At 42.3% G+C, this 12501-nt stretch overlaps 1 protein-coding gene across 4 annotated transcripts in view; it reads left to right on the top strand.

Annotated features, from left to right (window-relative positions):
- Positions 1-1031: 1031 nt before the first annotated feature.
- The window catches only part of WDR37 (WD repeat domain 37), a 61347-nt gene continuing 49877 nt past the window's right edge, over positions 1032-12501 (top strand). Inside the window, exon 1 of one of the 4 annotated variants that reach the window (XM_060005251.1) lies at positions 1032-1260. The gene's annotated coding sequence lies outside the window, so the exon portion shown is untranslated. Of the gene's footprint in view, positions 1261-3054; positions 3315-3627; positions 3760-12501 lie in introns of those variants that run through there. The other 3 variants (XM_060005250.1, XM_060005249.1, XM_060005252.1) reach the window with 3 other exon arrangements.

Below are 12501 nucleotides of genomic sequence, written 5' to 3'. Positions count from 1 at the left end.
CACGCTCGGGCTCTGAGGCGTGGAGAGGCGCCTGCTCGCGGCAGTTCTGTGCACTAAATTGATATCGGTCGGTAAGCGTGAGCTGTTGCATCCGGAAGTGTAGCGACTTAAAATTGTGAATAAAAGGAATTAAAAAAAACTTGACCTCTACAATTCGGAGTTGCTGGGAAACCACAAGAAACTAAGGGAGAGAGAGAGAGAGAGAGAGACGCATGGCATAGATTCCCCATCACAGGTCTCGGAAGGAACCAACACTGACACAAACAAAATGTAACACTGACACCTTGATCCTGGACCTCAAGCCTCCAGACCTGAGACAATAAATTTCTGTTGTTTAAGCCTAGTTTGTGTTATTCTGTTACAACAGCCCTATCAAAAGAATGCGCTGTGGAAAATGTGGACTTTGATGTGGACCTGGATTTTAATCCAATCTTTGCTCCATTGTATACTAGCTTTCTGACTTTTGACAAGTAATTTTTTTTAACATCTTTATTGGAGTATAATTGCTTTACAGTGGTGTGTTAGTTTCTGCCTTATAACAAAGTGTATCAGCTCTACATATACATATATCCCCATATCTCCTCCCTCTTGCGTCTCCCTCCCTCTAACCCTCCCTATCCCACCCCTCTAGGTGGTCACAAAGTACCAAGCTGATCTCCCTGTGCTATGCAGCTGCTTCCCACTAGCTATTTTACATTTGGCAGTGTATATATGTCCATGCCTCTCTCTCACTTTATCGCAGCTTACCCTTCCCGCTCCCCGTGTCCTCAAGTCCATTCTCTACGTCTGTGTCTTTATTCCTGTCCTGCCCCTAGGTTCTTCAGAACCTTTTTTTTTTTTTTAGATTCCATATATATGTGTTAGCAAACAGTATTTGTTTTTCTCTTTCTGACTTCACTCTGTATGACAGACTCTAGGTCCATCCACCTCACTACAAATAACTCAATTTCGTTTCTTTTTATGGCTGAGTAATATTCCATTGTATATATGTGCTACATCTTCTTTATCCATTCATCTGTTGATGGACACTTAGGTTGCTTTTGACAAGTTTTTTTTTTTTTTGCTGTATGCTGGCCTCTCACTGTTGTGGCCTCTCCCATTGCAGAGCACAGGCTCCGGACGCGCAGGCTCAGCGGCCATGGCTCACGGGCCCAGCCGCTCCGCGGCATGTGGCATCTTCCCGGACCGGGGCACGAACCCGTGTCCCCTGCATCGGCAGGCGGACTCTCAACCACTGCACCACCAGGGAAGCCCTGACAAGTAAGTTTAACATTCTTACCCTTAATTAGAATTCAATTTAGAATAATTTTTTTTTAAATTGAAGTATAGTTGTGTTAATTTCTGGTGTAGAGCAAAGCGATTCAGTTATACATGTAGTTTTCCAATTCTTTTACGGTATAGGTTTACAAGATATTGATTATAGTTCCCTGTGCTTTACAGTAAATCCTTATCTATTTATATATATTAGTGTGTATATGTTAATCCCAACCTCCTAATTTATCTCTACCCCCCCCACCTTTCCCCTTTGATAATCATGTTTGTTTTCTGTATCAGAGTCTATTCTGGTCTATAAATATGTTCATTTGTATCATACTTTAGATCTCACATATGATATATATTTTTATCTTTTTTCACTCAAAATGATCTCTAGGTGCATCCATGTTGCAAATGGCCTTATTTCATTCTTTTTTATGGCTGAGTAGTATTCCACTGTATTCATGTACATTTTCTTTATCCATTCATCTTGTCAATGGACATTTAGGTTCATTCCATTTTTTTTTTCATTCCATGTTTTGACTCTCGTGAATAGTGCTGTTATGAACACAGGGGTGCATGTATCTTTTCAAATTAGAGTTTTGTCCGGATATATGCCCAAGAGTGGGATTGTAGGATCATACAGTAACTCGATTTTTCATTTTTAAAGGAACCTCCATACTATTCTCCATAGTGGTTGTACCAATTTACATTCCCATCAACAGTACAAGAGGGTTCCCTTTTCTCCACACCCTTTCCAGCATTTGTTATTTGTAGATTTTTTGATGATGGCCATTCTGACCAGTGTGAGGTGATACCTCATTGCACTTTTGATTTATATTTCTCTAATAGAATAATTTTAAATTTATTGGGTTGTTTTGAGGATCAAAGTTACCAAAGCTGTGAACTGCCTGGCATGCAACAGGCCCTCAGAGTGTTGACTCCTTTCCTGTCTTAAGTTTTGTGACACTTTATGCAATCATTTTATTTACAGTGACTTTTATGGACTCCTAAGTATATCAGAGAAAATGTTACCCCAATTAACAATACCCTAAGTTTCATCCAAACTGTGGATGCTGTGCTGTAAAACAAAACCACATATTAGCATGTGAATCAGTTGCAGCCAATATTGTGGTTAATCAGGCATTGTATGTGCTCCCTCACCCAGCGGAATGCCTTGTGCATATTAGGTCTTTAATAGAATTTCTTGTTGAATGATAGCCACAACCTCCAAGTGTGACATCCTCAGTTCCCCTTATACAATTTTTAAAAAAATTTATTTATTTATTTATTTATGACTGCATTGGGTCTTCATTGCTGTGCAAAGGCTTTCTCTAGTTGTGGTGCTTGGGCTTCTCCTTGCAGTGGCTTCTCTTACTGCAGAGCACAGGCTCTAGGCCCGAGGGCTCAGTAGCTGTGGAACATGGGTTTGTCCCCTGCATTGGCAGGTAGATTCTTAACCACTGCAGCACCAGGGAAGTCCCACACCTTATATAATTGACTTTAGTAATAAGCTTTATTATACTCAATGCTGAAGTAACTTCAGGTTTTATTCTACAAACTTTTTGGTTATTTGGATCCCCAAATATGTCAAGTTTGTTCCTTGTGCAGCAATCATACTAGTGCTTCTTGACTCCGAATGATGACCTTTACTGTTTAAAAGAAAAATGCTCCCACGTCTGATTTCGTCTTTACTTAAGGCTTTAAACGCCCAGCTGGTTGTTCGTAGAGCCGAGGCCTTCTGCGCACCCTGTAATTTTTCCAACCTGGACAAGGACAAGAAGGCCATCAGGTCCCACCTTCCGCGGCGAGAGGCTGCCTTTGTTTCCTCTCTGCAGCCAATGGCTAACACACATTTCAGACGGAGGCTGCAGTGGGTGAGTCACCCTCCGCAGATCCGCCAGGCTCCGCGCGCAGCCACCTCGCTCCCGACGCCCCGGGAAACGGCTCCCGGCACACCCGGCGGTTCTGACTGGGAGCAGCCGTTCCCACATGCCCGACCTGGGTCCCGATGGACGCCGACCTGCGCCAGACCCGGGCGCCCGCAGTAACCCGCCGCCGTGAGTACCCGCGGGCCCTCAGCGCCCCCGCCCCACCTCCCGGCCCTTCGCGGCGTCTCCAGATGGTCGCCGACCTCGCGGGTCGAGGCCCCGGCGGTCTCGGGGTCGAACAACACCACCACGCCTCCACCACCTCCGCGACCCACTTAGGGCCCCCTGACCGCACTGGCGGCGCACGGGCCTTCCTTCGCGGGGCTGGATTTCCGGCGGTACTAGCTTGGGGCGGAGGTGGGACTTCCTGCGGCGCCTGCGTGTAGTGGATTTCCAGCGCGGGGCTGAGGGGGAGCCGCGACTTCCGGCGCCGGAAGTGTGGGGCATCGGGCCGCCGGGTCTTAGAGCTGTTCGTCCGCGTCCGTCCCCGGCGCCGCGTGGCTGGGAACCCACGGGCGGCAGCGCACGGCCCGGCTGGCACTGCGCGGTGGCGGGTTCGGCGGCGGCGTGACAGGTGAGTGCCGGCCTGCCATCGTCAGCCCGGGACGGGCCGCCTCTCTGTGTGTGGCAGCGGCCTCGCGCCGGGCGGGGCGTGCCTGTGGGGGCCGGCGGCCTAGTGCCCTCGGACCCCGCGCCCTCTGACCCCGATCGCGCGCCCCCGAACCTGGACCGCGTCTCCCCCGAACCCGCGCCCCGACCTGGACCGCGTCCCCCTCCGACCCCGAGCCCGGCCGGGTCTTGACGTGGTTGGAACGCGCGCCCCTCGCCCAGAGCGGCCTGTGAGGCGGGTCCTTTGAGGCGCCCGGGAGTCTCCCGCCCGCAAGCGCTCAGGAGCCCGGGAGCCGTGGGCCCCTTAGCGGGTGTGGGGCCGCGGGAGGGGCGCCGCGACCTTGGGCAGGAGTTGCCGCGGGTCCATGTCCAGCCTCGCGTCCTGCAGAGTGCTCGCACGGAGGCATCGGCGAGTGTCCTTTCTCCTCAGAGCTTTGGACAGCCGCGCGCACCTGTTGTGCCCTGGCCTTGAGCTGACACCCCAGCCACTTCCCCCAGGGGTACCGACAGCCCTCTGAATTCCCTAGTCCTGGTTTTACTAAGAAGATTTCACAGTTACGTATTTCGTCCGCGGTTCGAGGACCTTAACGATTAAGGTCTTTAAACAGTCTTGGTTGTTTTCCGGTTATCATGCCCCCAGTCCCGTCTCACGACCAGAGCTGGTGAGCGTGTGTTTCGTGCCTTCGACTGGGTCAACGATAGGACACCTTACCCGGGTTGACCGAGGGTGGACTGCGGCGCTGCCTCTGGTTGATGTCGCTCAGCAGTTGAGTTTGGTGTTTGCACAATGAAATGCTATGGAAAACTCTACCGACCTTTTTGTGGAAGTCCAGTCACGTTTTGTATTTTTAAGTGCCACATGCAAATTATATCCTTTAACCATTTTGTACACATGATTAACGTTCATGACGTTTACTATTCAGGCAGGTGTTTTTCTCTTGCTAAAAGAAAAGTGTTTAAAAATTCCACTGGATATGGAATTGTGAGTAATGTTTTGTAGGTGGGGGTAATAGGCATGTGGCAGTATATAGCAAGGACAAATGAGTTGGACAGAAGGAGAGTTTATATTAAATTCATTTGTTTGACCGATAGGATAGGGAGGTGGGATTTTTGGAGGGGACTATTTATACTTTTTTGAATGTGTTTAAAGAACCAGTAGGACCTTTTAGTCACATAAACCTTCTGTTTAAAGTGGTCATATGCCCTGTGATACAGGGTTAGTATGACTGTTTTGAAGAAAGATGGTTATCTTGGAATTTCGGGCTTCTGTTTTAGTTTGTATTGAGGTGAAACAGTGCATAGTGGTTAAAGCAGCTTACTCACCTGTGTGAAGAAGTTTTCTTTTTACAGCTCCATGGCCAATTGACTAAGTGTTAGTCTGTTAGGTACTTGGGAACTGTACCTCACCGAGGTGTTGTGAGTATTAGTGACTCTGTAGTTACTGATCCATTTGAGCCTCACCACAGACTTCCCAACCCATCAGTATCTCTCCATCATTTCTTTTGTCTGTATTTCCCTTCTTGTCTAGCTTAGGTTCCACGCTATATCACTTCAGTATTGTTTTTACAAACACCTGCAACCTGCTCCATTCTCCATGATGTCATCCTGCAAAACCCCTCAACGTGTTATCAGACATTTAAATAAGATTTATGCTAACACTGACCCGTGGACTGGGGTGAACACGATAGATACGTCCCTTCCTGGGCTAAGGGCTTGTTCTCCACCAGGGTGAGCTGTGGAAGGAAGGAAGGAAGTGGTGGTGGGACCAGTGAAGACTGTGGGGAACAAGATGGAGGATGTGAATGAAGAGGCAAGAGTAAAATTTTTAAAAAGTTTCAGGAAAAAGATTGTGATAGATTAACAGAAAAAAAAGAAATTTAAAAGAGGTTAGAAGAACTAGAGAAACCTACAGATCTAATTTTGGAAGAATTAGAAATTACGTAAAGTTTAGCTCAAGAAATTACAGGAAGAGACAGAAATTGAATTAGCCAGATAATCTTTTTTTTTTGTTTTTTTTTGCGGTACGCGGGCCTCTCACTGTTGTGGCCTCTCCTGTTGCGGAGCACAGGCTCCGGACGCGCAGGCTCAGTGGCCATAGCTCACGGGCCTAGCCCCTCCGCGGCATGTGGGATCTTCCTGGACCGGGGCGCGAACCCGTGTCCCCTGCATTGGCAGGCGGACTCTCAACCACTGCGCCACCAGGGAAGCCCAGCCAGATAATCTTTGAATGTTAATAACACAGTGTGTGGCATAGGCATTATGAACCCATATTGACATATGACTTCACAGTTTAGAAAGTTACTAAGAGAGAAAATCAGTATGAAAAAAATCATTTGAGGCCAGGTTTTGGGGAACCAAAACCTCTTCCAGATTTATAATTGTTTGAAATGTATGTGTTTGGTTGGAAATTGATCAATGGGAAAAGATGACCAGTGTATTGACTATTTTGTGAAGTGACCAACAAAAGCAGGCAAAGCCCAGAACACCATGTGGTTCATGGGGTTGAGGGAGGAGTTAAAGACTTAGGGACAGGCAGAAGGTGAGGATTTTAAGTTAGTTGTGAAGCAGATTGCTTATTTCCTACTGAAGATACAGAGGCTGGAAATGCCGGTGATGTGATACTTAAGGGAAACAATTGTTGAGGTGAAAGGAGGGTTGATACTGCAATTTTCACGGTTCCTATCACCAATTTGTAGAATCTTGGGTAGGCATTAACTTCCCAGTTTATGCTTACCAGATGCATAAACTTTCTACTGATGAAGTTCTTAAGGGAGGAAAGAGAAGCTCTTTGCTTCTTTATTTGCTTGATTGAAATGTCTAAAGGTAGTCTCCTTTTTTCTTGAGCTTTCACAGGGTGTTAATATGTTTGTTCCTATAAAAAACATAACTTATAAGCTGCGAAGTGACTATGATAAATCTCTGTGTTGAAAATCTTGACAACTGAGATGCTTTATGAAGTTAGTAATTTAATATGTATAATCACTGAAAAAGAGAATTATATCGACCTTTTTTTTTATGAAGAATATAATTTCTGGATAAGATTCCTTTAAATCAGTTTGATTTCTTGGTTAACTTTTGTGTATGGCGCACTTAAATAGTCTCTAAATGTTTCCCTTAAAAAATTACTGGAATATTCTTCACTGGGATCATAGGAGTTGCTTAATAACGTAAATTTGTTATTTGAAATAATAATATTCAAATATTTCAAATTAAATATCAGTATCTTTTTTTGTGTATATTAAATTCTACCAACCACAGATTCTGCCATTGTGAGTTTTTCTTTATACCTTTGTTTCAACTATCTCTAATTTCTATAGCTCAGATTTTTCAGATAAATTTCATGAAAAAGATTCGTTGTCATTTTGTTGTGTCAAAAATTAATCGAAATTAATTTTTCCATATATCATGTAAGGGACTGATAGTTTTATTTTTTGTCTGTATCTACCAGTAATATAACCTTTTTTTTCCCTTCTTGCGAAGAAGCGTAATAATGGTAAGGCATTGGACCTGGAGGCATGATGGAGTCAAACTGACCATCTTTACTGTCTGTGTAGACCTCTCCCAGATTTATACATGCTGCCTAGTTCTCTTTTCATCTCTAGACCCGTACACCTCCTGCTTCCTTGTATGTTAGATATTCAAAGACATTGCCAAAACATAATATATTCAGTATTAGGTCTTGGTTTCTTCTCCATATCTGCTGCCTCATCTCAGTAATCTGATCTCCGTTTCACCTACCTCTTGCCTCAGAAACAAGGGCTATCCTTGATACCTCTTTCTTCCCACCCCCAGCACCCCCTCATCCAGTCCATTCATCTACCTCTAATCTTAACTATCGTCATTTATTGCCTAGACTGTTTCAGTAACTTCCTAACTGGCTTCATTCATGGTCATCTTATCTTTCCATGTATTTTTCACATAGCAGCCAATCTAGTGTTGCTTATTTGCTTAAAAACTTTTAAGTAGCTTCCTTTTTATTTTACGATAAACTATAAACACGAAAGAACAGACTCTTAAGCCTGTCTCTCCACTTATCTTGCACCATTCTCTCCATTGTTTGCTGTGTTGTAGCTATAGTATTTATTTTTTAATATCTCTGATAAACTAGTCTCGTTCCTGGCTCAGGACATTTGCACATGCTGTTCCTGTCCTTAAAATATTTACTCCCTTTTCTGTTTTCCACATGGTTAACTCATAGGAATTCTTCAGTCTTGATTTAGATGCCAGTTTGTCAGAATGACCTTTGTAACTCTTTAGCTAATAGCTGGCCTCATAATATTTGCATATGTCTTTTGAAGCACTCATCACAATTTATAGCTTCTGTAATAAGTTATGAGATTGTGTGTTTAATGTCTGTCTTCCACCTCAACTCTAAGCAACCTGAGGGTAGGGACCAAGCCTGTTCTTTCACCACAACATTCCCAGTACCTAGCTCATCTACAGATGAGAGCACTGTTGATGAGTGACTTAATGAAATAATGCTGTTATCATCCCTGCTTTAAAGATGACACAGGAACCACCTTAGGAAGGTGGTTAAGTAACTAGACCAAGGTTACACAGCCCGTCAGTGGTAGATGTAGCATTCATCCATTTCTATTCATGCATACATTCAACAAATATTTGAGGATGTGTTTATGTCAAGCCTAACAAATACAGTAGTGGCCCCAGTTAACTGTGCCCCCGTCCTCATTGTGTTGATGGTGTAGTGGGGGAGACATTCATTAAGTGAGCAAACTATAAATAAGATCTAAGTACAAACGTGGTGAGGATCATGAAGTGCTGTGACTAGCGCTTGTCAAGGGAGGCCATTTTGAGGAAGTAACGGTCAAGCTGAGGCTTCATGATGGAAAAGAGCCAACCCTTTGAGGGGTTGGGGTGTGGGGTGGGGGGGACTTAGGTTTGTATGACTCCCAAACTCATGTTCTTAACCATTGGGCTCTTCTATGGATTTTATTCTGAGTGGGTGTTTAACTTAATTGGGTTATTTGTATCCATGTTATTCTACTAAATATCTGAAGTGCAAAACTATTTAGTTCCAGTCACTGTTATTTTTTAGGGAAGCACAATGTTATTCAGTGTATAACCAAAACTAGTGAGTGAAATAAGGTGTGATGGATTACACAAATTCTTTCTCATTCTCCCATCAAGAGGTGGTCTCAGCCCTCTAATTGAATCTGGGTTGGCCTTGTGACCTGCTTTGACAAATTGAATATCCAAAAAAGTGAGGGGAATGGAAGATTTTTTTTTTTAATGAGAATTTTAGAGATAAAAAAGCAACCTTATTCCTTTTTTTTTTCTTTTTCTTTTGCCCTTATTCCTTTTTTAAGTGTCCTTTTAAAAAAAAAAGATTTGAGAGTTAAATTTTGTCTATATAATGCTACAAAAAGTAAGTGATAATTTTAATAGATTAATGGATTTCAGATTTTTAAACCTAAACACACAGAATTGACCAATTTGAATGTTTTTAGTGGGTTGTGAAACAAGACTTACTTTTCTGTTACCATTTTAAACCAAGGCCTATACATGTCTAATTTGAGACTCAAAAGATCTCTGCCTTTGTAGTAGATGTACTTTTCCTATTCCTCCAAGTACAGCTAAAAACACTGGGCATTAAATACAGAAGAAATATGAGACTGAAAAGTGGAGAGAAGAAAGTAGACTAGCTAGATGTATGGGGACCTGAGAAATGATGCAGGGCTGAGTTTCCTGGGTTTTCTTTTTGCCCCATACATCCCGGCCTTGGGCCTGGAGAAACCAGCAACCCAGCAACACCAAAGGGCTCAGAGAAGCCCCAAGAAAAGCCAAAAGACCAGGAAAGAGACAGCCTGCCAGACAGGACATGTTTAGAAAACATTGTAGCCCCTGTCTCACCCTTACTATCAAAGGCAGGGTGGGGAATCTAGACTTTTACCCCTGACAGTCTTTATTGAGACAACACTCTGTGCTTGGTGGTATCAGTATGGAGCTGGGGTTTTCATCTCTGTTGGGTGGTAACAAAGAACACCCTCCTTCTTCCTGTTGGGATGGCCTCAGAAGAAACTTAGTAGAGATTCAGGAGTTTTACCATCACCCGTGGTAATGAGGCCGTGTAGGGCACAGTAACAAAGCACCCCTGGTTCAGCGCCTGTGATACAAGTAGAGGCCAAGGGAGAGGCTGAACTCTAACCCCGCCTGGCATTAACAAGGAGTACTTCCACCCAGATGAGTGGAAGCTGAGTGGGAAGCCCTCACTTCCATCTCCAACTTCTACATCCACCTGGCAGAAACAAGACCGCACCCTTGTTTGCCTGCTGGGGCAATGTCAGAAGAGGCCTGCTGTAATAGAAGACTGAAACCAGATCCCATGCCTGATAGCAGTGCCCACAATATTGAGGCTTAAGTGACAAGTATTTTAAAGCAGCCATCATAAAAGTTTTTCAGTGAGGAAATGCTAACACTTGAGGCAAATGAAAAATAGAAAATCTCAGGAAGAAAATATAGGATATAAAGAAGAAACAAATGGAAATTTTAGAACTGAGAAGTACAGTAAATGAGCTTGTGGAATCAGTTCACTGATTCTTTTCCTGTCCTTTCCATTCTTCCAACAGCAGAATGGAGAGGACAGAGGAAAAGAATCAGTGAACTTGAAGATAAAACAATAGAAATTAACCAATCTGAACAATAGAGAGAAAATAGACTGGAAAAAAGTAAACAGAACCCCAGGGACCTGTGAGACTTCAACAAGAGACCTATCTTTCTTATCATCAGAGTCCCAGAAAGAGAGGAGAAAGACAGTGAGGCTGAAAATATGTTTGAAGAAATACTGGTTGAGTATCTCCCAAATTTGGCAAGCCATAAACTTACAGATTGAAAAAGTTTAGTGAAATCCAGGCAAGATAAACTCAAAGAAATCTATGCTGAGACACATCATAGTCAAGCTTCTGAAACCAAAGATGAAAAAGCAGTGAGAGAGAGAAATGTCCCTTTACCTATAGTGGATTTCTCATCACAGACTACAGAGGCCAGAAGGAAGTAGCACATTTTTCAAGTGCTGAAGGAAACGAACTATCAACTTAGAATTCTCTATCAAGTGAAAACATCCTTCAAATGATTTGTCACCAGCAGACCTACCCTAAAATAATAGGTAGAGGAAATTCTCTAAACAGAAAGGAAATCATGTGGGAACACCAGGAAGGAAGAACAAACAATGGAAAGAAAAAATAAATTGGTAAATTCAGTAGACTTCCTTATCTGAAATTAGGTTTGAAGGTTGAACCATAGCCGTCTGATGTGGTTCTTAGTGTGTATAGAGGAAATACTAAAGATGATTGTGTTATAAATGGGGAGGGCAAAGGGACACAGAGGAAGTAAGGCTTCTACACTTTACCATGAACTGGTAGAAGTTGATGATCAGCAGACTGTGATAAGTTGTAAAGAGTTAATGAAAATCTAGAGCAGCCACTAAGAAAAATTATATGAAAGAGAGAAACTCAAAAACTAGATAAGTCAAAATGAAATTCTAAAAAATGTTCAAATAACCTACAAGAAGGCAGAAGAAAGAAACAAAATGAGAGAACAAACAATGAATTACGCACTATGCCCAAGAGGGATTTATTCCATGGATGCAAGGTTAGATCAATATTTGAAAATCATCAGTGTAATTGACCTTAAAAAAAAGCCATGTGATCATATTAAATGATGCAGAAAAAACATGACAAAATTTAACACTTATGAAACTCTCAAAACATGAATAATAGAGGGGGACTTTCTCAATTTGATAAAACAATATTTACCCAAAACCTACAGCTAGCATCATACTTAATGGTGAAAACTGAATATTTTTACCTTGAGATCAGAATAATGCAAGGGTGTTTGCTATCACTTTCTAATTCAACAGAGTACTGGAATTTCTAGCCAGATCAATAAGATAAGAAAAGGAAATAAAGGCATACAGATCAGAAAGGAAGAAGTAAACTGTTCTTTTTTTACGTGACATAATAGTCTACAGAGGAAATGCCAGATAATCTACAAAAAAATCTCGAACTAATAAATGAGCTCAACAAGAACGTAGGATACAAGCTCAGTACACAAAAATCAATTGTATTTTTGTATACCAGCAATTAACATGCGGAGATGGAAATAAAAATACAGTGTCATTTAAAATTGCTCAAAAATAAAAGTATAATCTTCAGGGTAATTTTAGAATGTATGTGTAGAAATTTTATGGGAAAACTACAAAACTGAGGAAAGAAAGCAAAGACGATCTAAAACCTGTATACCGTGTTCATAGATTGGAAGTTTCAACATAATAAAGATGCCAGTTCTCTCCAAATTGGTAAACAGATTAAACACAATTCCTATCAAAATCCTATCAGGATTTTTGTAGATACGGACAAGATTATTCTAAATTTATATGGAAGGGCAAAGGAACTGGAATAGCTAAGACATTTTGAAAAAGATGTAAGTGATAGGAATCACTAATTTCAAGACAGCACAGAACAACGGAACAGAATAGGGAACCAAGAAATAATCCCATAGGAATAAAGCCAATTGATTTTCAATCAAGATGCCAAACTTTCTCAATTTAGTGTAGGATGGATAGTCTTCAGCATATGGTGCTAGAATAATTGGATATCACCAGAAAAAAACAACAACAAAACCCAAAAAACCTTGATCTAAACTTCACATCTTATAAAAATATCAGCCCAAAAATAGCTCATAAATTCAG

The sequence above is a fragment of the Delphinus delphis genome, chromosome 2, assembly GCF_949987515.2.
Source record: "Delphinus delphis chromosome 2, mDelDel1.2, whole genome shotgun sequence".
In the NCBI taxonomy this organism is placed as follows: domain Eukaryota; kingdom Metazoa; phylum Chordata; class Mammalia; order Artiodactyla; family Delphinidae; genus Delphinus; species Delphinus delphis.
Note: the sequence above shows the minus strand (reverse complement) of the source record. Positions and strands in the feature narration are given on the sequence as shown.